The sequence below is a fragment of the Palaemon carinicauda genome, chromosome 1, assembly GCF_036898095.1.
Source record: "Palaemon carinicauda isolate YSFRI2023 chromosome 1, ASM3689809v2, whole genome shotgun sequence".
NCBI classification, from domain to species: Eukaryota; Metazoa; Arthropoda; class Malacostraca; order Decapoda; family Palaemonidae; genus Palaemon; species Palaemon carinicauda.
In genome coordinates, this window is record NC_090725.1 from 96,244,374 (window position 1) to 96,269,991 (window position 25,618).

Sequence of the window (25,618 nt, forward strand, 5' to 3'; positions counted from 1 at the left end):
CTCAAATGAGTTTGAAATAACAATCACTTTATCTAAATAAAATTTTGTATGTTTATGGAAAACAGGTTTTACAATTCTACTCATAGTTTTCTGAAAAGTACTAAGGATAGACGCTAATCCAAATGGCATTCTTTTGAATCTGAATAGTTGAGTGAAAATAAAACCATGAAAATGGTTTGTTCACTGACACTCGGTGTCGATGGGGCTTCAGTTATGCCAGTTGTACATCCTCTATCTTGGTGACAGCGTTAAGGCTGCTTGTATGCTTGGTCAATAGCCACAGCTGGAAACTGTTGGCTCAATTTGTGTACAACAAAGTTCCATTCACAAACTCCTTAGCCAGTAGAGGATGCTTCTCTTCCAGGGTCACCATGTTTCTGTAGGGGATGAGAAGCCATCGTGCAGATTTTACAGTGTTGTTGGCAAAGAAGTGTGGTAGGTAGTAGGTTGGCCAAGGCAGCAGCCACCCATTGAGATACTACCAATAAAGAATCAATGGGTCCTATGATTGGCTCATTTTTCCTTGGCCTATATATACATCGAATAGTCTTGCCTATTCTTTACACATCACCTGACAACACTTATGATAACTGAAGTCTTCACTCAAAGGGTTAACTACCGCACTGTAATTACTCAGTGGTTACTTTCCACTTGCTAAGGGTAGAAGAGACTGTTTAGCTGTGGTAAGCAGCTCCTCTAGGAAGACCCTCCAATATCAAACCCTTGTTCTCTAGTCTTGGGTAGTGCAATAGTGATTTGACACCAAGATTATTCAAATAGGACAAGTCTTTGCTATTTTATTGAAAAAAATGCAATATTTGTGTATAGTCAATGACGTCCTTCTTGAAAAATGGTTGCCATATTTAATTTTTAGACTGCTAACGGGTTTTATCAAAAGTGCAATCCCCATTAAGCATGTGTAAATTTTGGTGCTTGTTTCCTGCAATGAAAGATTCTCTTGAAAATTTCCTCTTAACTGTTCAACTTACTCTACAGTGGGATACCCCAATGCTTTCACCTTAACGAGTTGCTGGAGAAGTACTTCGTTTGTTGTAGCACTTTCCTATAAGAACTACTATGGAATAAAACATGAACGCACCTAGCAAGTTAATCTGTAACAAACTACAAGCCCATGATCACTGGTTGATGGGTTCTCTCTCCCCTTCTCTGTCACTCTTGTTTTTATTCTTTAGTATGTTTTATTTATACTTTAGCCGTCTGTTAAGTTTTTCGGCTATTGTACTCGTGGTTACTTAAACATTAGGATCTATGACAAATTAGTAAACTGTTCTTTCCTTTTTTAGATCCTCTTCCTCTCCCAATCTTCTTACTACTACTTGTACTGCCTCTATTTTGATGATAATAATAATTATACGGCTATGTTTGGAGAGAGAGAATTTGAAACAAATTTTGCTAAATGAGCGACGTTGGATCGAGGGAGCAGATTAGCCCTTTGGTCCTGTCTTTTATAATTGCATGACGCACGCATCGTGTTCTAGACATCAGGATTTCATTACAAAAGGTGGCCATTATCTGGCAGGGGAAATTTGATACTCTTGAAATCATTATTTTGGTAACCTCTTATGTTTTTCATACCACCCCTTCTGTTGTGTGCGTATGTGCGTGTGCTCGCACGCGTACATTTCAAGCGGGTCGCCTGACTTCCGTTTATTGGGTTATTACTTTGTGCATATGATGGCATTATTGTTTGTCACTCAAGCCCCATCGATTTAGATGATAAGCCTTTAAAGCGAGAAATGTATTATTATTCTTTATTGAATTTGATCTCTTGTGAAATTTTCTGTATGTGATGACTATGTGAAACCATGTCACATTCAAGTTTTGTTTAACAATTAGTAAAATATTATGTTGCAATATTTCATGTTGCTTGTGAGATTTTTTTTTTCGTTTTGATGGTCGAAATTGCAAAAGATAATTAGAAGTTAATTTTAGAGGTTTCATTTTATAAAGGTGCATATCTAATTGATTTGCCAGTGTTATTTTGTTGCTTTAGTAACATTGCATTGCAGCATGTATCTGAGAAGTATAGAAAGTATTTTGGTGTCTGGTTTTCAATGAGATTTAAAAGGTAAATGTTTAATAACACTTTTTTTAATACACCGATTCAAAACCAATTTTGTTTCATGATCAAGACCACTGATTCAGAGAGCAAGTGCCCCCTCCATATATATACTGTATATGTATATATATATATATATATATATATATATATGTGTGTGTGTGTGTGTGTGTGTGTGTGTGTGTGTGTCTGTATGGAGCTGGATGTGTATGTATGTATTTGTTTATCGGAGACCTATTGGTGTCAATTTAACATGTGGTGAATGCAGAGAGAAATTAACATCACAATCACTATCCCATTAAGACTACTGGTGTATCGTGGATAACCTTCCTATGCATAAAGATTTCAACGCTATAAGTCCCACATCACTACCATCTTCGTAACTCGACACAGAAGACTCAACGAGAAGTGCGAGGAGCTCCCCTTTCCACACTATCATATCACTATTTCTTCCACTCACGTTTGGCAGTTCCTGTGTATCAAGGCCCTTCCTATTCCTTGGCTGTTTAATTTCATTTATGTTGTCCTTTTTAGGTGTTACTTCCCTTTTGCATTAAGCTAATATGACAAGTAAGAAATATGGGGTTATAACTTATCTTTATATACCAGGGAAGTTGTATGTTAGTTTTTGTATTTGGAAAGTAAATCATGATGTATGGTTTGATAGGGGAAGGACAACGTAGGATTAAGCCTACCTGACACTTGCGCGCATTTTTGCCACGCACTGGCACGCATTGATGCGCGCCAGTGCGTGCCACTTTGTGGCACCCACTGGTGTTTTTCCCGCACTGTTCACGACCAGTTCACTCCAGTTCGCGCATCGTTCACGCGACGTTCACGCGACGTTCACGCGATGGCACGAATTGGCACGCGTAGTTCACAAGAAGTTCACGACACGTTCACGCGAGTTCACTCATCATTCCGCATCGTTTCCGCATCGTTCACGCCAGTTCACGCCAGTTCACGAATTGGCCACTCCATATAAAAACGGGGCTTCTCCAACCCGAGGACATTCTTGGATTGGCTTCGGAAGAGACAACAATGCTTTCTGTCAGAGACACCATTGCATTGAGGAGAAGAAACGTATCTTTTTCGTTTGTATTTTTTGTTGCCCTTTATTTTTGTTTCAATAAGAAAGCATTTGATTTACATATAAATAGCAGACATAAAATATGTACAAGTATTGAGAAAGCATTTTATTTTAACATTAAAAGCAGCAAACATGAAAAGTTTTTAGGCTGTTGATTTTAAGGTAATAGAGAAAAAAGTGTGTTGAAATAAGAAATCATTTTATTTTTACATTGAAACAGCAAACAGAAAAAATTTGTTTTGCTCTACATTTTAAGGTAATAAAGAAGAATAAGTATGTTGATGAAATAAAACCATTTTATTTTTACATTCAAACAGCAAACTTAAAAATTTCTTGGGTTTATTTTTCAGTTCATTTTTATTTAAAACAAAAGTTTTGGGTCTTGATTGGTAATAGAGGAAAATAAGTGTGTGCATGAAATAAGACATCATTTTATTTTTACATTCAAACAGCAAATATAAACAATTATTAGGTTTATATTTTTCTTTCCTTTTCATTAATTTTTTTCATTTCCTTTTTGTTTCTCTTCATTATAAAGTTATAGAAATAGTTTGAAATAAGACATCATTTTATTTTTACATTCAAACAGCAAATATAAAAATTCATTAGGTTTATTTTTCTTTCCTTTTCATTAATTTTTTTGTTTCCTTTTTGTTTCTCTTCATTATAAAGTTATAAAAATATTTTGAAATAAGATATATTTTTTTTTTTCACATTAAAACAGCAAATATAAAAATTTATTAGGTTTATTTTTCTTCCTTTTCATTAATTTTTTCGTTTCCTTTTTGTTTCTCTTCATTATAAAGTTATAGAAATAGTTTGAAATAAGATATAATTTTTTTTTCACATTAAAACAGCAAATATAAAAATTTATTAGGTTTATTTTTCTTTCCTTTTCATTAATTTTTTCGTTTCCTTTTTGTTTCTCTTCATTATAATGTTATAGAAATAGTTTGAAATAAGATATCATTTTTTTTTACATTAAAACAGCAAATATAAAAATTTATTAGGTTTATTTTTCTTTCCTTTTCATTAATTTTTTCGTTTCCTTTTTGTTTCTCTTCATTATAATGTTATAGAAATAGTTTGAAATAAGATATCATTTTTTTTTTTTTACATTAAAACAGCAAATATAAAAATTTATTAGGTTTATTTTTCTTTCCTTTTCATTAATTTTTTCGTTTCCTTTTTGTTTCTCTTCATTATAAAGTTCACGCCACTTCCCGCATCGTTCACTCCAGTTCACGCCAGTTCCCGCACTGTTCACTCCAGTTCACTCCAGTTGGCGCATTGTCACGACTATTTCACGGCCATTTAGTGCGTGCCAATGCGTGCCACAAACTTTAAACATTTCAAAGTTCTGGGCACACATGGCACGCATTGGTACGTTCTGGCACGCGAGTTCCCGCACTGTTCACGACAATTTCACGGCTCGTTCACGCGAGTTCCCGCATCAATGCGTGCCAGTGCGTGCCACGAATGCGTGCAAGTGTCAGGTACCCTTTAGATAAGGAAGAGAGAATGTGGATCAAGAAACAAAGAAAAGTTGTATGTAATATACTACCTTTATCACTTCTCTCAGGTGCAAATGGGCACTAGCATCTGGAACAAGCTTAATCAGGTGATTAATCTTAAAGATAATGAGACAGGCGAGTTAGAAAATTAAGTTGTTAAACTAACCCTTATTCTAACAGCCATGCCTTCTCTATCATAATATTCCAATCTCGCCTATGCACAGAAGGCAAAATGGCTACGAATGAAGTCAGCACAACCATCCCCATTAAATCTTCACTCCAAGCGTAGTCTGTCCAAGCTCATAACTTGTGTTTGACCAAAACATGAGCCGGGGTCCATCGGTGAATTTTTTAAGCAATTGCTGCACCAGCGGATTGAGAAATCTGTGTGGATGAGCAAATCCCTGTTATACTCGTACTTCTAACAAACTGCATTTGGAAGTATCCGTACTCAATCCAAGGCTTGTGTACTCTATCTGGTGATGGAAAAAAGTACTTGAGAAAGTACGGAGAAAGTATAGGTATATATGTGTAAATGTTACAGAGGATGCGTTTAATATGCGTTTTTCATTGGAGAAAGTACGGATGGCGGCTGATGTAGTATGGTTGTCAGTGAAGGCACAAGATACAGTGTGGAGAGACTCCCGGCAGCAGCTGAGCTACTGGGTCATTGTCTCATCATTGAATACAGGCCTAATCGGAGAGAAGACCGAGAATGACCAGACCTAAATAATGTGGCTGCATATGGCGACTAAAGGTCATCTGTACTATGTCCGTACTGTAATAATACATCCATACTGTATCCCCAGTTCCCATACTGTCTGCATACTCTCTCTGTACTCCCTTAGCTGCCTCCGTGTACCTTCCATACCTGGAGGTCCATACTTTCCAATGCAATCCGTACTCTATCCCTGACGTCCGTATTCTCATGGTACTGCATCCACCACCATCCGATGTCATTCGTGAAAAATTTCGACAAAACAGCCGATCTGCTGCTCAACCTGTGAGGTTTTCATACGGTTTCCAAAGTGTCAATGCAAAAAATAGACCAAATTCCATACTTATTCCGTACTGCTACGTCAGTATTCTTTACACGACATCTTTGCATAGGTGTTATCGGGATACAAGGCTCAGTACTACACAGTATTCTAGAAGTTTTATTCCAGCTGTGACCAAATTGTAGAATGGTTTTTATAATCAGACAGTTGAATCGGTGGAACTCCAGAATCTCAAACTGGCAGCAAAAGCTTTTGTTATGTTGAACAGACTAATATAAGTCTCTCGTCATAATTTATATATGACGTGTATTTCAACGTTGTTATCGATCTAAAGATGTTCTTTATTCAATATTCGTTATTCTATGCTTCTCATATAGTTTGTTTCCTTATTCCCTTTCCTCACAGGGCTATTTTCCTTGTTGGAGCTCTTGGGTTTATAGCTTCCTGCTTTTCCAACTGGGGTTGCAGCTTAGCTAGCAATAAAAAAAATTATAACTCTTCAGGAAACCCTCAACACTTCTTAAAGCAAATAGTAAGCAGTTTGATATGCATTGGAGTAGCATGTGGATGTGAATGTTATGCAAGACTAGTGCACCCCTTCGAAACGTATTAAATATTTCATTGCTTTTCATATAACCTTCGTCATGCGGCTCTCCAAAAACACCAGTCAACTAGGGTTTACCGTATTTCTTTTCCATTGATTACAGACTTATGGATACTGAAGTACGACACTATTTTCCTCTGGAAGTCTGCAAACTTCTGCCCTATAATCAGTTATAATTCTCAAACTTTTATTTCCGTTATTGTCGCAAATTTTATTTGTGCTGATAATTCATATGTAGAGCGTCTTCATAAGATTTGTTATCCTGAAATATGGTTATTGATCATTGATCATGACATTGATTTCTAAGTTAAACTGGTATTATGAACATGATAATGAAATGGTTGGATAGACAATGAAGTGATTCTTTTATATGTGTGTGTTTGTGTATGAGTATGCGTTTTTACCTGATATTAATAAAAAGAGTTTATAAATTAAGAATTTAAATATTCTAAGCCTCATCGACATTATTTTTTTTATTACGGTCATACTTATGTTCGTTTTTGTAAATATTTTGAGCATATAGTATCTTTTATCCATATTATGTACAGTATTGTGTTTAAGGGAAATGAGTAAGCGAAATTCAATTTATTCTTGTGATTTTTTTTATTAATCTTGCCTTGAGTGTACAGCCTAGATTGAGAGTAATTGCGCCTTAAGCTCTCAGTTTTACGCATACTTATAGTTTTTGCATCAACGGTGTGGGAAAATGGATTTCGTGGGTTAGAGTGCACAAGCATGACGGTTGACCTTTAGCTGTGGGAGTGCCTTCAGTCAACGCTGATGGCCGTGACGGGTAGCATTAAGAAATGAAGTCATATAGGATGCATTCATTTTCTTTCAAGTGAAGAAATGTGGCCATTTCAAGATAAGTCACGGGATGTACAATTAACTCAATGGTAATATTAAACATTTAACACAATGTTTCCTTGGTTGTGTGATTTTGTAAGTGTATTTAATTAAAACTTGGTACCAAGTTAGATCTTTAGATTTAGTTGTTTTTCACCTTTGTGATGCATGAAACATTTTGAAAACTTTGTGTTTATGTTTACCACTTTGTTATTATTTTAGTATGAAAATGTTTGTTTTTTGTAGAATGTTTAATTACGTGATGCAGTTCAGAATACTCTGCTTAACACCTGAGTTGCTATCTAATTATTCTGAGCGCATTCCACCATAAATTACCCAAATGTATGCACTGAGACCGATGATTATAGTTTAATCTCTTCGAGCTCCTTAATCTCCTTGACTTCCACCTAGAACTTTCTGGCTAAAAATCGTTCTCTGAAGTTTACCGAGAGAATCTGAATTCCTTGGTCATACTCGCGATTTCAAGGGCTTAATGTCTTCATCGTGAAATTGTAATTTCCTTCTTGGTCCACTTAATGGTGTTTAAGGTTTAATACAGGAATTTTTTTTAAAGACAGTATGGTTTAAAAATTCTCTTGATACTAGCGAATTATAATTAGAGTAATTCATTGCAATGCAATAATTTTCTGGCTTTAAGAAGAATCGCTCCTTTTAACTTCCAATACTGTAATCGTTTTTCTTGACGCTGTGGTAAAATCTCAGTGTGTATATATATATATATATATATATATATATATATATATATATATATATATGTATATATATATATATATATATATATATATATATATATATATATACACACGAAGGGTACAATAGTGAACTTATTTCAGATATTACAACTGTTAACTACTAAGACAAAATTATTTCCTGTTCCTCGTCGATATAGACACTTTGTCATCTGAGTTGAGAAACAACGGAGAACTGTGGGAATTAACGTTTGCTAATGAACTAACCATAATAGCAGATACAGAAGAAGAACCGCAAGATATATTTGGAAAAGAGCCCCAGAAAGGAAAGGGTAGAAGGTGGACAATGGAATGAAAGAGCTAATGGTTAGTAGTAGAGAAGGGCATTTAACATTCAAGTGAAACATAATGAGTTTAAGTACTTGAGAAAGCAGTAAGATAGCGAGTGAAAGAAGCATTGCAAAAATAGTGAATAGTAACTGAAGTTTTTTAGGCAAGAAAAATATATATAGAAATGTTCCCAGACCCTTAACATATTATGGGGCCGAAACTTGGGCTCTTTAAGAGAAGAGAGGAGGGACTGTTGGAAAGAACTAAGGTGAAGATTTTGAGGTGGATTGCTGGATTATCGCTACTGGAAAGGAGGGAGAACCAAGATTTAAAAAGAACATGTGGTATATTTAATGTAAAAGATAAGACCATTGAAGCTTGTCTGAGATACTATTGCCATGTAATAAGAAGGCAAGAGGCGGATCCAATCAAGAGAACTAAGAACATGCCAGTGAGGAGGAGGAGTGTGGGACGTCATCAGATGAGATGGATGGAAGTGGTGAGGAGTGATATGGGTGTGATGGGACCCATTATTTCTCCAAGGTGGAACTGAGGAGAGAATATGCAAGGAATTGATGTAACTGGAGCGGCTGACCCTGCTATACAGGCGAGGGACTTCAGCTAGATATTCTCTGAGTAAAAAGGAAAAAGGACGAAAATACATACATTATGTATCTTTTAAATAAGTGGTCTGTAGATCTCTCTCTCTCTCTCTCTCTCTCTCTCTCTCTCTCTCTCTCTCTCTCTCTCTCTCTCTCTCTCTCTCTCAGCATGTATGTATAAACACAAACGTATATATGTATACGTATATATATATATATATATATATATATATATATATATATATATATATATATATATATATATATTTATATATATATGTATGTATATATATATGTATATATATATAATTTATATATATATATATATATATATATATATATATATATTTATACATATATATATATATATATATATATATATATATATATATATATGTATTTATATATATATATGTATATATATACTGTATATACTGAAAACTGTATATTGTGTTTATATATACATATATATTGTGTATTTATATACATATATATATTGTGTATATATATATATATAATATATATATATATATATATATATATATATATATATATACTGTATATACTGAAATCTGATTGGCACTGTGGTGATTTAAATATCTATATATTGATAGAATTGTCCCAGAGAGAGAGAGAGAGAGAGAGAGAGAGAGAGAGAGAGAGAGAGAGAGAGAGAGAGAGACTACTGCTCTCTTCATTACGAGGTACATTTATGTTTTTGTCCGTTCCATGTAATAAAGCTTTTAAATTTTTAAACAAATATATATGAACACTTAAGACACAAATGTAGAGGTATTTTGGCATTTCTCTATATGCACATGTGATCATTTGGCGAATTAAGTAATACACTTGAATGTAACAGATGATGTTTCACAATCTTTTAATATTTCGGTTTAAGGCTGTTTATATTTAGATTTGATTCAAATGAAGGATACTGCCATTTCTCTTTTGCAGCTTTATAAATGCCTGGTTCCGAAACGGCCACAAAGTAAGCTATGCTAAATTTGATAGAATGATTAGCATTGAGAAACCTTTTAATTTTCTATATCTATATATAATTAATAAAGACGGAGAAGTTATGTTAATATCTAATGGTAAACGTTTATTAATCTCTTGCTGATTATTTTGCTGTTTTTTGGAAGTATTTTATATTTTGGAAAAGAAAATTTCAGTTCAACATTTTATTGGATTTATATATACTTTGGTTTTGTGGCTCTGTATGTTTGTTGGTAATGAGTTTCTATCTATTATAGGGTGACGCCTTGCTTACGTCGTGTGGGATAAGTGTTTCTTTTACCACATCAAGTAGTGAACCCTTATAAAGAAATGATAGCTCAGAGGTTTTAAACAGCAATGGCCGTTTTTATGGGTAACATCATATTTGTAGAAATAGATCTATACCCAGCCTTATATATTAGGTAGTCTGATCATCAGTCAAACCAGTTTCATTGGAGATTACAACTTTAGTGGGGCTTCAGCATTACTCCTTCCTAGGACATCTACTAATACAGCATCCCTTCCCTTCCCTATCCATTCTCTCCCCCTCCGGAGAACGCAGTTTCGCTTCCATCTTCTCGAATGATAACCGCCATGGCTTTCGGAGGGTCTTTTCGGTAATGGACTTTATTATTCCTAATGATTGCACCTATTATGCCCTCAAAGATTCTTATCGGAGGGAAGCATCCTTGCACAAATAAAGGGAGCTGCATTACGCTATCGATCGATAAACCGTCAAAACTTGCGGCTTGGCTTAAATTTTCTAAGGACGTAAGTTAACTTGAAGTCTGTGATACTTTGAACCTTGTGGCATTTGAATCAAAGGAGGGAGTTTGTGATTCAGGGACTTTAGGTCGAAACTCCCCTTGACTTTAAAAGAGATTTTAGTCATAATAGTAGATTGGCAGTAACGCTGTTAGAATGCTGTTAGAGGCGAAAGTCCTCAACCATGACAATAATACAACGAGCCTTACGTTCTCCAACAATTTAAATGTTTTTGAAGCGCACAAATCTCCCCTGCTGGGGCCTAGGCTCTTCATCTTAAGAGTCCCCGGCTGTTTTTTGGGGGGTAGAGCCTGCGTTAGGACTACAACATTATCACCGGCCATCTTAACCAAAACCAGCTTTTTCGCAACATGTTTTGCAAAAGAGACCCCGTTAAATGAGCTCTATTGGTCGTCTGTAAATTTGGAAACGCATATAATAAAAGCCAGGGGACCTCCCAAACAAGCATTATGTATTTTTTAAAATCATATGCTTAAAGGAAATATTGGTCTCTCTCTCTCTCTCTCTCTCTCTCTCTCTCTCTCTCTCTCTCTCTCTCTCTCAGACCATTGTTAGAAAATATGAATAATGCTTTATCGGCATATATTTACTTTCTTTGTATAATGACTCATTTTATAGTTGCATTTTTTATTCATGTTATAAATTTGAATTTATATTTGTGAATATATATATATATATATATATATATATATATATATATATATATATATATTTATATATATATATATATATATATATATATATATATATATATATATATATATATATATATACAGTATTCTTTTTATGATAAGTACTCCCCAGTCAAGGATTTGAATCTACAGTAAAGCGTTAAGTAGAAATAAACCCTAAAGGTATACTATTGGACTGATCATCCATCTATGAAGAGGAATAAGTTTATTCAGACTTTGAATTCCCTTCGAATTCAGGGTTTGTACTTAGAATATATAGAAACCTAGCTCCACCTTTATAGTTGATTTGCAGGTATGTAACAGTTATTATTATTATTATTATTATTATTATTATTATTATTATTATTATTATTATTATTATTATTATTATTACTTTCTAAGCTACAACCGCAGTTGGAAAAGCAGGATGCTAGTTAGCCATTTGATGATAATTTTATCACTAATACTGGAGATTTTTTTCTTAAATAAGCTAAAAATACACTTTAATGTCGATTTCACTTTACCACGGGATCACAGACCCATGGGGAAATTCTTTTGGTGATAAATACGTCTTCATGGCCAAGGATTCAAACCTTGGCGCTTAGGCTTTGGGCACAACTCCCCGTACGAATTTTTTAGCCGTACGTGTCTGGAAATTTTTCAGTCGTAGCCATGAACTCCCGCGATATAAGGCCTTGGGCACAACTGGCCGTACTACCAGCTACGTGGGATATACGGGCAAAATTTGTGTGAAATTGTGGGTGTGACGCAAGGGGCACGCAACAGTCTTTGATCTCGTAACCCGCCGTAACGTGCGTGGCTCGTACTTGTGACCAAAGTTACACGCAAATTACACGCACGGCCAATGTGCGGAGATCATGCCACAGAAAATCCTACGGCACGTAAGTTACATGTAAGTCGCACGCACGGCTTACTTGCATCAGACGTGTATCCTGTCTGCGACTACAAGTTTTCTTGACTGCCGCAGAACATTTTAGTGCAGCGAGTGAAGATTCTGCGGCTGGTATACGGCGGCCTACGAGGTCTAAGACTGTTGCGTGCCCCTTGCGTCACACCCACGATTTCACACAAATTTTGCCCGTATACGGGGGTATATGGGCAAAATTTGTGTGAAATCGTGGGTGTGACGCAAGGGGCACGCAACAGTCTTAGACCTCGTAGGCCGCACGAGGTCTAAGACTGTTGCGTGCCCCTTGCGTCACACCCACGATTTCACACAAATTTTGCCCGTATACGGGGGTATACGGGCAAAATTTGTGTGAAATCGTGGGTGTGACGCAAGGGGCACGCAACAGTCTTAGACCTCGTAGGCCGCCGTATACCAGCCGCAGAATCTTCACTCGCTGCACTAAAATGTTCTGCAGCAGTCAAGAAAACTTGTAGTCGCAGACAGGATACACATCTGACGCAAGTAAGCCGTGCGTGCGACTTACATGTAACTTACGTGCCGTATATCCCACGTAGCTGGTAGTACGGCCAGTTGTGCCCAACGCCATAGTTCAAATAGAGTCTAGTATAGGCTGACTTGACTATTAGCTATATTTAGAGATAAGAGTTGATTCCGACTCAAATGGTAGACTTGACCATCCGGCGATTAAGCGAGAAAATAGTTACGTCTCTTCTGATTCTCTTGTAAATATTCATATTGTATTTAGGGGGTGTACTGAAATGTAAGTCAACATATGTCCACCATTATACCTGATTTGGTATTTATGTTACACTTGGACATCTTAAGAAAATTTTGTAACTGACACTTTATTTTAATGCTAGAAATAAAGGTTAACTGTCGACTTGACCTCCAGCTATAAAGAGAGATGAGAGTTGATACTATGGCATTTTTTTTCATTATTTACAAGCACTGCAGTCAAAAATGAAAGTAGCTGTATCATTAATTGGATTACATATTGATATCAACACTCCTCCTTGGGTTGTGGGTCACTCAAGTTCAAGGGACAGGGATGGGCTCCTTAGCCTCTTGGTTTACCTGTCTCATTGTATGGCACAATTTCTGCAACATGGGCCAACCATCAATTCTAGGCACAGCAGTTACCATAGATCTTATATCTACAACTATCATATACATATTTTAGTTTCTTGAAGAAAATAATTCACAGGGATAACCTCGGTTAAAGAAACAAGGATGCCGCAACAATTAACACCAAGTGGGCCCTTCAAGACATGTCTACAGTAGCACAGACTGACCAAACCTACGTTTACCTTTGTGATTGTACATCAGATCCAGGTTTTAACACGAATTGTACAATCTGTGTGCCTCTTTACTGGAAGCTGTGAAAAACCCTCTCTACTGACAGCATCCTTGTGCTCTATGGAATAAGAATACTGGTTCCTACAGCTCTGTGTAACCACACACTCGCCAGACTCCATGCCAGACACTGGGGTGTTGTGGTTACCAAAAGTCAGTCAAGACACCGTCGCTGCCTGTGAGCCCTGCCTGGTTCTACTTCCCAGCCAACAGCAGGAGCCCCTTTACGATTACGACCACCCATCGAGGCCCCTCAAGTCTGTATAGGCAGACTTCTGTCAGGTAGCAGGGACGTCGTTCCTTATGGTTGCTAACTACCTCTCCAGCTGGTTTGAAGTCATCCCTTGCAAAGAAAACACCACGGCCCTCTCAACTATACAGCACATATGCTGCTACTAAAAAGAGGTTGGTGTTCCCCTGAAGCTACGCACCGAAGGAGGACCCCAGTTCACCTGCAAAGAAATCGCTGACTTCACAGATCATTGGTGTGCTCAGCAAATTACTTCACCGCCACACTTACTGCAGTCTATTGCCATCATATTCTTTACAGTGTCTTTCGCTATCCCTTGCTAAAAATTATCGATGGTACTCATTACTCTCCATAGGAGATTTGTAAGGTGTACACGGTACTACTCAGTGGAATAGTGTGGTAGCTATTGAGGATTTATCAGGACTGTATATGGTAACACAGAAACTTCTCCTTACACTAGAAGGAGTTCGGTATCTATTATTCGTGCGTTAAAATTTGTGCAATGTTTAAGGCCAGCTTAGCAATGGGAAGCATTGAAAACCAATGATCAGAGTCAGCAGCCACTAAGTAACAAGTAATTTGCCCCTGTCCCTATCATAGTAGTCCAACAAGCTATTAGCCATTACCTGCTACAGAAAAATTTTTCAATTTTCATAATGACCGTGACTGCTTGCACCATATTATTTATAAACTCCTTATCATCGTCACTAATTAACACTTTTGGACAGCCAAATCTAGTAATGAAGGAGCACAGTACATTGACAAACAAATTGGTAGTTTTGCCAAGCATACTGTAATAATGGGTGCACCAGGTAAATGAATCGACAAATACGTATCGTGCCAATAAGAAAATGTCCTACCATGTCAACAAGAACAATATGAAATTTAAGAGGCACCACATGTCATTTTCTTGCTTTTGTTACTGGGGTCCAGTGCTCAGTTACAGTCTTGGCATAACTTTATAAAATCTGTATTGATTCTCCCATTCCTAACCAAGAGAAGTACTCACGAGCCCATTACTGGTCTATCAATCCCCAAGTGTCCGGCATATAGACTACATACAATATAGGTGGCTCGATTAACCAAAAGAGGAAGGAAGGAAGGACCATTGGTGCACAACATTCAACCCCCCTCCGCTTCTCATATGCACAGTATGTCATTTTCTATGAAAAAAATTTCTTCGTGGCACATTCACTAACCCACGGTTCTCCATTTGCTAGATATGACTTAACAATCATTAAAACAATGATCTCATAATATAACCATATTATTTGTGCCAATTTTTGGATCTTCACCTTTCTCACCTGTCCAATTTTTTTTATCTTGTAAAGCTCAAGCAATTTATCAGCTTCAAATTTTGTTTGCATTTACATTCAGGAAATAAATTTCATATTGAGAAAGTAGAACTAGCTCACCAACGTGTTTGTATATACTTCAAATACAATATAATATTCTTACCAATCTTTTGTAGAGACCCTATTAATATCTATGCTTCAATTATTCCGTGACCTGCCTCTTCTACCATCATGTCGTCATCGTTAAGTTTTCCCCCAAATACGCATACGAATCACATGTTGCTATTCTTCCAGTATAAACCTCTAACCACAACGATCCGTGAGCAGTATCCAATTTTGGATTATCAGGTTGTTCGATTGACGTACAATTCACCGCATGTCATACTTGCGACAAAATTCCTTTTGGTCTGTATTCAAAATCTAGTGAGTTGCTTTGCCATTAGATCTTTTCTATATTGTTTCAACATTAGGCCATATCTCATAACGGAGGGGAATAAAGAAAAGACAATGGCCACTTCTTCATTCATACTATGCCGTAATCAAGTGTCATAATGTTATATAGATTAGCATAATTGAATCATAAATGGATTTTTTTTTCTAAATAAAATCAATATTTGAAAAACCATGTATTATATTTTAACCAATCTGGTGACTGGGAATATGTTATTTCAAAACTAGTTGCAGGTGTACCATACATATTCCCTGTGTATTTTCTTTACTTTTAATTGTACTGTACTTTTTTGAGCTCATGTAATTGGCAGTTAAATGGTGGAAACTTTGTGGAACGAAAAAATAAGTGCTGTTAAGTAGTCCATGTCTGAGATAAAAGAAAAATAAGAGATTTGGAAAGCCAGAACCCCAATCCTCCAAAAACGCGATTTGATCACCTGTTTATGTGAGGGGACAGTGAATAGTTGGGCGAAAATCTCATGGTATCAACTCTAAATTTTCATAGTCATTAAAATTGATATATTATTTCAGAATTTGGGAGGGGTCTAAAACACAAACTCTCTCTCTCTCTCTCTCTCTCTCTCTCTCTCTCTCTCTCTCTCTCCTTCCTGTGTGAGTACCACATAATTTTCTAAAAATTAAGTTTTGTTTTCGTACACAATGCAAGTTCCATTCTGGGCCTTACTTTTTAGAAAGAACTACAATCTGTTTAATTTGATCAAGATGACAAACAGACGCGATCTCCCTGTTTTTGTGGATTCCGTATTTTTTCCCATCCATTTGATAATGATATTCACCCTTAGCACTGCTTTGCAAAGTTGACCTGTTCCGTGATTATAGCTTACCCACACCTATTGAATAACCAAATCAGAAGCTCTCTATAGACGAAGAGTTGAATGATTCAATTACGCTTAAGTAGAAAAATGAGATTATGGGTTAGGGCTTTATACCTCTATTTCGTCCCTTAGTTGCGTCGCATGTGTTGTGGCACTAGGGTGCAGAATCTGCTTGTTGTTTAGATAACTCAATGAGTGCTTACTTGTTGGGAAAATCGGGACAGTTCATATTCCAATTGTTAGTAGTATATTTCTAATATATTTTGCTTGTGGAGAAAATGTTAGATTAGTCATATTTAAAAATGTATCTTGACTTCTTTTTCATTAATACATTGAAATTCGGCTGTTTTTCATTGAACCTCCAAGCAGTAAAATATGTGGTGTCAAGTTTTCTGTTTAAGTACCTGCACTATCCGATTCCCATGTACCAAACCTAAAATTTAACGTGAATGAAAAGGGATATGTCACCATTTTTATGAAATGTTTCAAGGGTTTTTTAAAACTGAAAAGCTGTTCACTTATGCCTATTGGAAATGGAAATCGACATGATTTTTTACGATCATAGATGTATGAAAGAAAAGAAAATTCTTTTAATGCACAAATTAAATGTAGCTACTTGAATGTTTACGTATGAAAGAAAAAATCTAAATGTTATCACTTCAGTACATACAAATTATGACGATTATATCACAGTTTTTGTGTAATATGTTAAAGTAGGGTCTGAAGGTACTGTTATAGTGATAAATTTGATTAATTGAGATTCAGGATATAGCCAATCTATGGCTTTGTAGTGAAGTGGCATAGTCAGCTTCTGAAAATGTATAATGGCTTTGAAGTGAATAGGTTGGTATTAGCCTTATACTTTATAGCCCATATTTTAGAACGCGTGGTATGGCGAGTTAACGATACCCCCCCCTCTCTCTCTCTCTCTCTCTCTCTCTCTCTCTCTCTCTCTCTCTTTCTCTCTCTCTCTCTCCTTCTCTCTCTCTCTCTCTCTCTCTCTCTCTCTCTCTCTCTCTCTCGTGTGTGGAGATTCGAATATCACTCGAGAAGGAAGGGATATTTTATTTGTTTCTCTTGTATAAGTGAGTGTGAGGTCAATTAAGAAGAAAATGTTTTGCAAATATGCTGAGGATTCTGGTGAAGTTTTAATCGAAACAGTTTGACAACTGTTTTACATGATCACAAATTACTTAGTTTTACACTGGAAGCTTTGTGGACATTCGGTTTTTTCTTTTTCATATTCAGAAACACTTGTATTTTTAATGAAATATTTAGTTTACCAATTAATTATATAAGAATTCGTAAAAATTTATTCTGCCATCATTCCGGTGGGTGAAAGAGATTTATGCCTGCACGATGGAATATATTCATTTCTGTTACTTTGATATGACATTTCCACGGTGGCTCTTGTGTAGATAGGTTCTACTTGTTTCCTGGGGCATCATATTTTTTTTTTCTTTTTTTCATGTGTTACGATCTCACAGTGGATCGATCCCATTCCTGTATAACTATGGAACTGCCTCTCTGGTAGAAATATATGCTTTGATTTATTCACTCTTTTTCTGTCGAATATTATTTTTAATTTGTGCTGGTCTTTCGTGTTTTTATTTATATCTGAAGGAACTTATTTTAAACTTTTGCTATTGGGAAGTCACTTTACTGTGTAATAGATTTTCTTTACCTTGTTCCATTACAATAATAATAATAATAATAATAATAATAATAATAATAATAATAATAATAATAATAATAATAATAATATAACGAAGTCAGAAATGATTCTGTATATTAAGATTAATATCAGTTCGAAAAAATGACTGAAACAAATTTTGATTTTTTCGAATGATTAGGGTCTTTTGCAAGGGGATTTGGATAGACGAGGGAGGATTGGAAGGGGTTACGCAACAAACAGCCTTTAATTAATTAAGCACTTCAACATGAAAGAGAATATTGTATTAGCAGTGGGGGTTCGGGGGACTTGGGAGCGGGCGGGGTTTGAAAACAAGGAAGGAAATTGATGTGGTGGGTGGGTGATCTTTCAGAAGGAAGAAGAGGAGAAGGATGGGGAGATCGAGGAAAATTAAAAGAGGAAAAATAATTGAGGGTTTTGGGGGACCTATGAATGGAGTCACAGCATAAAAGAAAAAATCTAGAAAGAAGAGGATGGGAAATGACAGCTAGATAAGTTTAGAGAAAAATGAAGACTCAGGGGTTTAGAGGGTGAGATCTAAATCCATAATGGAAAAGGAGGGAGAAGAGAGAGTTGAAGCATTATCTAAAACGTTCTAAGGGTTGAGGTGGAAAGGTAAAATTGAAAAGGGAAATTCAAGAATGATTTTGTTGGCAAATCTGCTGATGACTCAATTATAGGCAATTAGAGGAGATTAATTAATCGATTGCCGTAATAAACGGGAAGGGGAAACTGGTTAGAGGATGCGAACGGTTGACTAAAGTGGCTGGAATGAAGCACGGCCGGCGCTGTTCCTTGTCGTTTTTTGCTTATTTTTCTTCTTTTTGTCGTCTCTCATAGCTACAGTCAGATTTATTTTGTGTTATATTGATTCTTATAAGGCTTCAATTTATTCATGGTGCTAATCCTTTATGTTTAACTTTTAGTTTAATATTCTAAAATGTAATGGCATTATAATTTCTGCGAATAATTATTGAATTGTTTTTATATGTATGAACGCACCTTCTACAGTTTTAACTCCTGCTGTCAATAATTACACGAATCTTACCCTAATTGTCAATTTTATGAGACCATTTGAATTCATCCCTTATTTAAGAGTCGTCAGTTTGTTCCCCTTGAAGAAAGAACTACTGGAACCTTCATTGCAACTGGTGTTCAGATTAGATATCTTTTGATCTCTCGGAAGCTTTAGACATTATCTAGAAAAAGATATGCTCTGGTCGGCAAAATTTTTGCCTATTATTATGTTTTCTGTTTTCAGTAATTCATAAATTTTCATTTGATTATTCTCTAACGTTTCAAGTTCTTGTAGTTGCATCTCTTGTCATCTATCTAGTTGATGTTCGCCTGGGCTTTGCCCTTGTCCTAATCTCTTCTTCATTCGCATCAATGTGCACATTTTACATACCATGCTTCTGTTATGTTCGACTTTAAATTGGTTGTTGTATATTTATCAAATCCTTGATTATTTTTAATGCTAATGATTAAACCATCGGCTTTATTAGTTGAGGGGTTCTGGTTACAGAAGTGATGCTTGGAAAATTTGTAATATTCGATACTGCTAAATATGCTTAAAATTATTAATTGCATACCAAAACTTATCTTAGTTATTTTAATTTTAAGAGGTTTCGTTTGCCTTGTATTTAAATATTGTTTTCATATTTATATTTCAACGCTTCAGTCTTCGGTCTCATTTTTAATTCTATAGTGTTGAAATCATTCGTTTCAAAACGGTGATCCTACCACTCACTTCACGCTATTCCATTGTGGCTACCCTATCTTTCTTCTGTAGGCAATATTCTAACAACTGTTTTAATCAGAAAGAAGAGAGGTTACCTCTCCTCTTCTTGCAACCTCATTTCAAGCAATAGCTTCTTCCTTACACTCTGAGTCGATGAAAATCTGCCAACGTCCAATTGCACCATCCCATGGCTTATTTTCACCTTTTTTACTTCCATTTTGAGTGACATTAATAACCTTCTGTATTTTGAAAATATGTTTGTAGGTCTTTCATTACTCAAAGCCAACCCTTTACCTTTATTTATATATTTTCATTTTTTAAAGGCTGGTTTTGATAATAGTTTAGTCTCTCTCTCTCTCTCTCTCTCTCTCTCTCTCTCTCTCTCTCTCTCTCTCTCTCTCTCTCTCTCTCTCTCTCTCTCTCACTATATATATATATATATATATATATATATATATATGTATATATATATATATATATATATATATATATATATATATATATATATATATATATGAAACATACATACATACATACATATATATAATACAAAAGTTTACCTTAACAGAAGGTTGGCTCTAAAAATACAAAACTCAAAGACCCCTGCCGCACTCATACTTATCTCTCTCTCTCTCTCTCTCTCTCTCTCTCTCTCTCTCTCTCTCTCTCTCTCTCTCTCTCTCTCTCTCTCTCTCTTTTTTTTTTCTTGATATATATATATATATATATATATATATATATGTGTGTGTGTGTGTGTGTGTGTGTGTGAAGGAAAACTGTACCTTAACGGAAGGTTGGCTCCAGAAATACAAAGCACAATGATTGCTATCACATTCACACATAAACCGTTGAATTGAGGATGAACCCCCCCCCCCCCCCCCCTTCCCATTTAGATGGAAAGGGACTTGGGTGATGATCATGTGTGAATAGTTGGGGTCTAGGATTTTGTCCTATCTCTTATCGCTACTATTTTTGAGCGACTTTTAAACCTCAAACTTGCTAGGCATTCTTCTTTCAGTATTTCGAATTGCATATATGTTTTTTTCAGTTTTATCGTCCTCTATGTGTTCTACTTGACCGAGCCACTTACATCTCAAAACATTTATGCAAAAGTTTTACCTGTACGGTTATCTTAAATTGTCTTTATTCATTTCCTTTTTGCTACATACACAAACATTTTACTTCAAGAGCATGATCTACCTTTGATAAGTTCTATTTGCCTCCCTCCTCCATCTATAACTAAAATAAGGAAAATGACCTCGATATTTGGTTCTTAAAATCCTGTGGACACAGCTAGGCCTTGTTACGCGTATTTTTCACTTTCTGCAATCATCCCATGTACTGTACAGTATATAGGCTCAAATGCCTTTAAAAACAAAACCTCATATTTTTTACCATTCAAATCAATTCATTTACCTGCATGAGCTTATTCTTGCCCAGATTTACCCTCAACTTTCTTCTTTTAGAAAAAGGGTTCAGCCTTTTTTTACTAGATTCAGCTGTTTTTCTTTGCTATCCCCATTCAACACTATTACATGTAAACCATAACCCTTTCAGTTTCCTTATGTTTTCTTATTCAAAAATCTTAAACATGTCTTATTTCCTTTCTCTTTCTTTTACACCCACTCTTTCACTCTCCAGTTTGTTTATTTTGCATAACCCTTGTATTGTTTTCATCTTAAGTTTATTATTTGCTCTCTATGGACATTTTGCATAAATCCCAGCATCCTTCACACTTCATTCCTCATCAAAATCACCAGAAGACGAAGAAACTGGAATAATAGGCAGGGTAATTTCATTGAAAACTTGAAAAAAAAAATAAATCCACTTTGCACATTGGAAGAATGATAGGAACTAAGAAGTACCACTAGTGGAAAGGGACCGATGAGTTATGCTTTTGAGAAACAGTCATTGGAGTTGTTGAACTAAATTGGATGATGAAATGTTTTGGAGAAGTGGTAAAGTATTCCCTACAATTGGAAAATAGGAATGATAGTGCGAGCAAGATTTTGGAAGAACTTGTACTGTACCTGGTGGGGAGAAATCAACAACTGTATGAATTGAAACTTGGCTTATAACGACGGTGAGGGATGTTTAAAGCAACGAAGCTAATAGTCACAGGAATAATTTTGTATTCGTTTATTATGAGATGAATAATAGTGAGCCTTTTAATTTTGGAAATCATGCAGTTTCTGGTGAAAAGATGTACAAATGGATGAATATTAATGTTTATGCATCGCTTTAGGATTTATATAGATAGCAAAAGCATACACAGTTCGGTCATTGCTTTTAAACGTATGGATTGACTATCTCTGGTTGAATCCCATCATCCAATAGATATTTGCTCGAACATTATTTCTTATTAGTATAAGTTCTACTTTATTGGGATATTTTGATTTATATTCTAGCGAACACCAACTTAGCAATAGAAGTATATTTCAATAATATACCTGGTTATATTTTCGTTACCTTTTCTCTCTTGCTTATTCAGTTATTTTATCCATATCGTTCCAAAATTTTGGGAATCCGCATATTCCATTAGATAGACCTAAAAAAAAAAAAAAGGCGATCCTTCATGTAGCGACGGTATAATAGTAAGATTAGGTCTTGCAAGGGAAATTGCTCCCCGCCATCGAAGGTCAAGGTTAGGCAACTGAACTTCTTAACCGAAGCCGATGATTCTATGACAGAATTGTGACGATTGTGATAACGTGCACTCCATCAAGCCATGAAACCCAGAGACTCGTAATTTATCTGGAAATGCAATCTCAGACATGCCAGTCAGCGATCGTAGACATCCACTTATATACGTGTTGGCCATTGGAAATTGCTTCTCCACTGTATTATATCCTATCTATCTTCAGATATTTGTATTTATGATGAAGAAATCTGGAAAAGTCCTGGACATTTTTACTATTATAAACATACAGTATTTCAGAACCTATTTTGAATATTTTCTTGTTTTTGAATAGGTATATGATGTTTTAGATGTTACTAATATTTAACCCTACCCCCTAATAGAAAAATTCCTGCCTGGCAATCTGTTGGGCGGGAGTTTGAGACCCGCTCAAGCTGGATGGTTTCTAGTAGTGTCTACAACGTCACTTTACTTGTGAGTTAGGGATGGGGGCTTTGGGAGGACCTATAGGTCTACCTTTTGTATCATCAGTAGCCATAGCCTGGCCTTCCCTGGTTCTAGCTTGATGGAGAGGAGTCTTGGGCATTGTCCTGTCCCTTGCCTCTGCCATTCATGAGTAACCTTTAAGGGTTTAAATTAAGCTCGCAAATTTTTATTATCATTATTATTGACTAAACGTATATGTAGTTATTTTGTTGGTAACTCTAGGGCATGTTTTATGCAATATATTGAAAAATTCCGTAATCCAAGTAATCTTATTTGTCTAAATAACACATATGAATTATATGAGTGCAAAGAGGAAAGTTGACAACATCATTTCGAATTCAACATTACTGTTTTATGGAGAAGTAATTTTTTTTTTTAAATTGTATACAAGTTTATGATATATGTATGCTCGTGAGATTTTATTCGTAATAATATTGAAATTTGTCATTTTCAGCTAATTATATCAAGTTTACACCATGTATTTCCAGGTACATTAATAGCTGTCTGCAGAACAATCTAATTAAATGATTTAGGTTTGTAATTTGTGTTTGTACTCTGTCATTTACACCACTCCACTCGGCTATGATACTGGACTGTGTTCTAATGCTTTAAGTAAAAAAAGAAAGCTAAAAACACGTACGTTAATCATACCAGCACTTTTATTACCCAGGCTAATCCAAGGACTTACACTTCCCGTAATGCGAGTTATAGAACAATAACTGTTATCATGATCCAAGTTTATCACATTTAACCTTTTATTGGGATATTATAGTTCACCCAATACTTGCTGGATCGATCTGTGCTTTTATGAAGAATTATATATAAAAAAAAACTTTCACGATTGTCATATTAGGGCTAGCTTAATATATACAGGGAATAATTGTTTTTATTACTGGAGTTATAACTTTTATATTTTTTATATAGCATATACCAGCAAATAACCTGCTTTTGTGGACTGTGGTAAAATATTCTTTAGGGTTGTGGTGACCGATGTGGTAAGGTCCTTGACTGTTGAACGCCTTTCTGGGGTTCGAGTCCCGCTCAAACTCGTTAGTTTCTTTGGTCGCTGCAACCTCACAATCCTTGTGAGCTAAGGATGGGGGATTTGGGGGAGCCTATAAGCCTATCTTTTGAGTTATCAGCAGATATTGCCTGGCTCTCTTTGGTCCTAGCTTGACTGGAGAGGGGCTTGGGCGGCTCAAAAGTATATATGGTCAGTTTCTAGGTCATTGTCCTGCTCGATTGGGCAGTGTCACTGTCCCTTGCCCCTGTCATTCATGAACGGCCTTTAAACCTTTAAATAAATTTATCAGTATACATGACAAAGGGTCAACGTGATTGTATTTTTCTCGTAAATTTTCATTCATTCATGTGGTTTATCATTATCTTATACACGCCCGCTCATTATATATATATATATATATATATATATATATATATATATATATATATATATATATATACATATATATATACACACACACGTAAATCATTTGGAAGTTTCTCAAATTAAGGAATGTTCCAACGATGTTAATCGCAAAAACTAGGTAATATTTCACTTGACTCTGAAAACAGATAAGTTTAACCAAATATTCTATCTATTAGTATCCGGATCCTAATGCACAATATGTGCTCATATAGCCTATTATTTAAGAAATCCTTATAGTGTGTGTATATATATATATATATATATATATATATATATATATATATATATATGTGTGTGTGTGTGTGTGTGCGTGTTTATATATATATATATATATATATATATATATATATATATATATATATATATATATATATATATATATTATGCGCTCCGATGTACTACTAAAATCATCATTATTTATATTATTTAACTGTTCTATTTTTCATTTGGCTAATATATAAATGCATTTTTTTTCCTGCATTATGTTGTGATGGTAATACAGTCTTCTCGTTCCATGGCTCTGTTATTTCATAAAGTATTAAATTTACCGTACCTCATTTTCTTGTAAAATTGCCAGCGGCAGTAACCTTTGCTCGTTGGACTTTAAAATAAAACATTTTTGTTCATCCTGTGATTCGTAGCTGTAGAGTTGTTATATTATTAATGTGAATGGCCATTTCTTTCTTTCAATCGCGCTGCATTTTTATACTTAATGTATTATTTAAGATAGAATTTTTATTTTTCTGTCGAATTTAGGATATGAGGTTTTGAAACTGCGAGTATAGGCCAGGAATATTCGCTGCGAAATGTTCTAATGAGTACTCTGTGTCTGTGTTTCACTGTATAACCTGTGTTTTTCGCCTAATTGTAAGGTGGCAACGGTTCATAACGCAGGTGTTCTGAGAAGTTCAGAGGTGCTTGCTCCTTCAACCATAAATGAAATAACAGTGTTATAATGTAATAATTGCTTACGGCTTGTCAATGGCTCTCATTTTGGGAACTCTTGATTTGTGATTGGGCATATTTTTTTTTTTTCAAAGCTGTAACCGTTTCATTACCTGAATAATTACAAAATTTTTGTAGAGAAATGGCTCAAGCGGAGTTTAATTTTTCATTTCTGGTTTAAGTTTGATTTGTATTATCATCACAATTTTAAACAGGTCGAATTGCGTCTTATGATATATGCTTATTTCAGCATCCATTAACGTAGAAAGTAAAATATTAGAGACATTTTATAATGTACGAAATTTCAGATTTTTGTTAATGTATTAAGCCGGATTTATAATATG

The 25,618-nt window shown here is 35.3% G+C and overlaps 1 long non-coding RNA gene across 1 annotated transcript in view; it reads left to right on the forward strand.

Annotated features, from left to right (window-relative positions):
- The window catches only part of LOC137642684 (uncharacterized), a 1,000,516-nt gene that overhangs the window by 729,094 nt on the left and 245,804 nt on the right, over positions 1 to 25,618 (forward strand). The window lies entirely within an intron of this gene.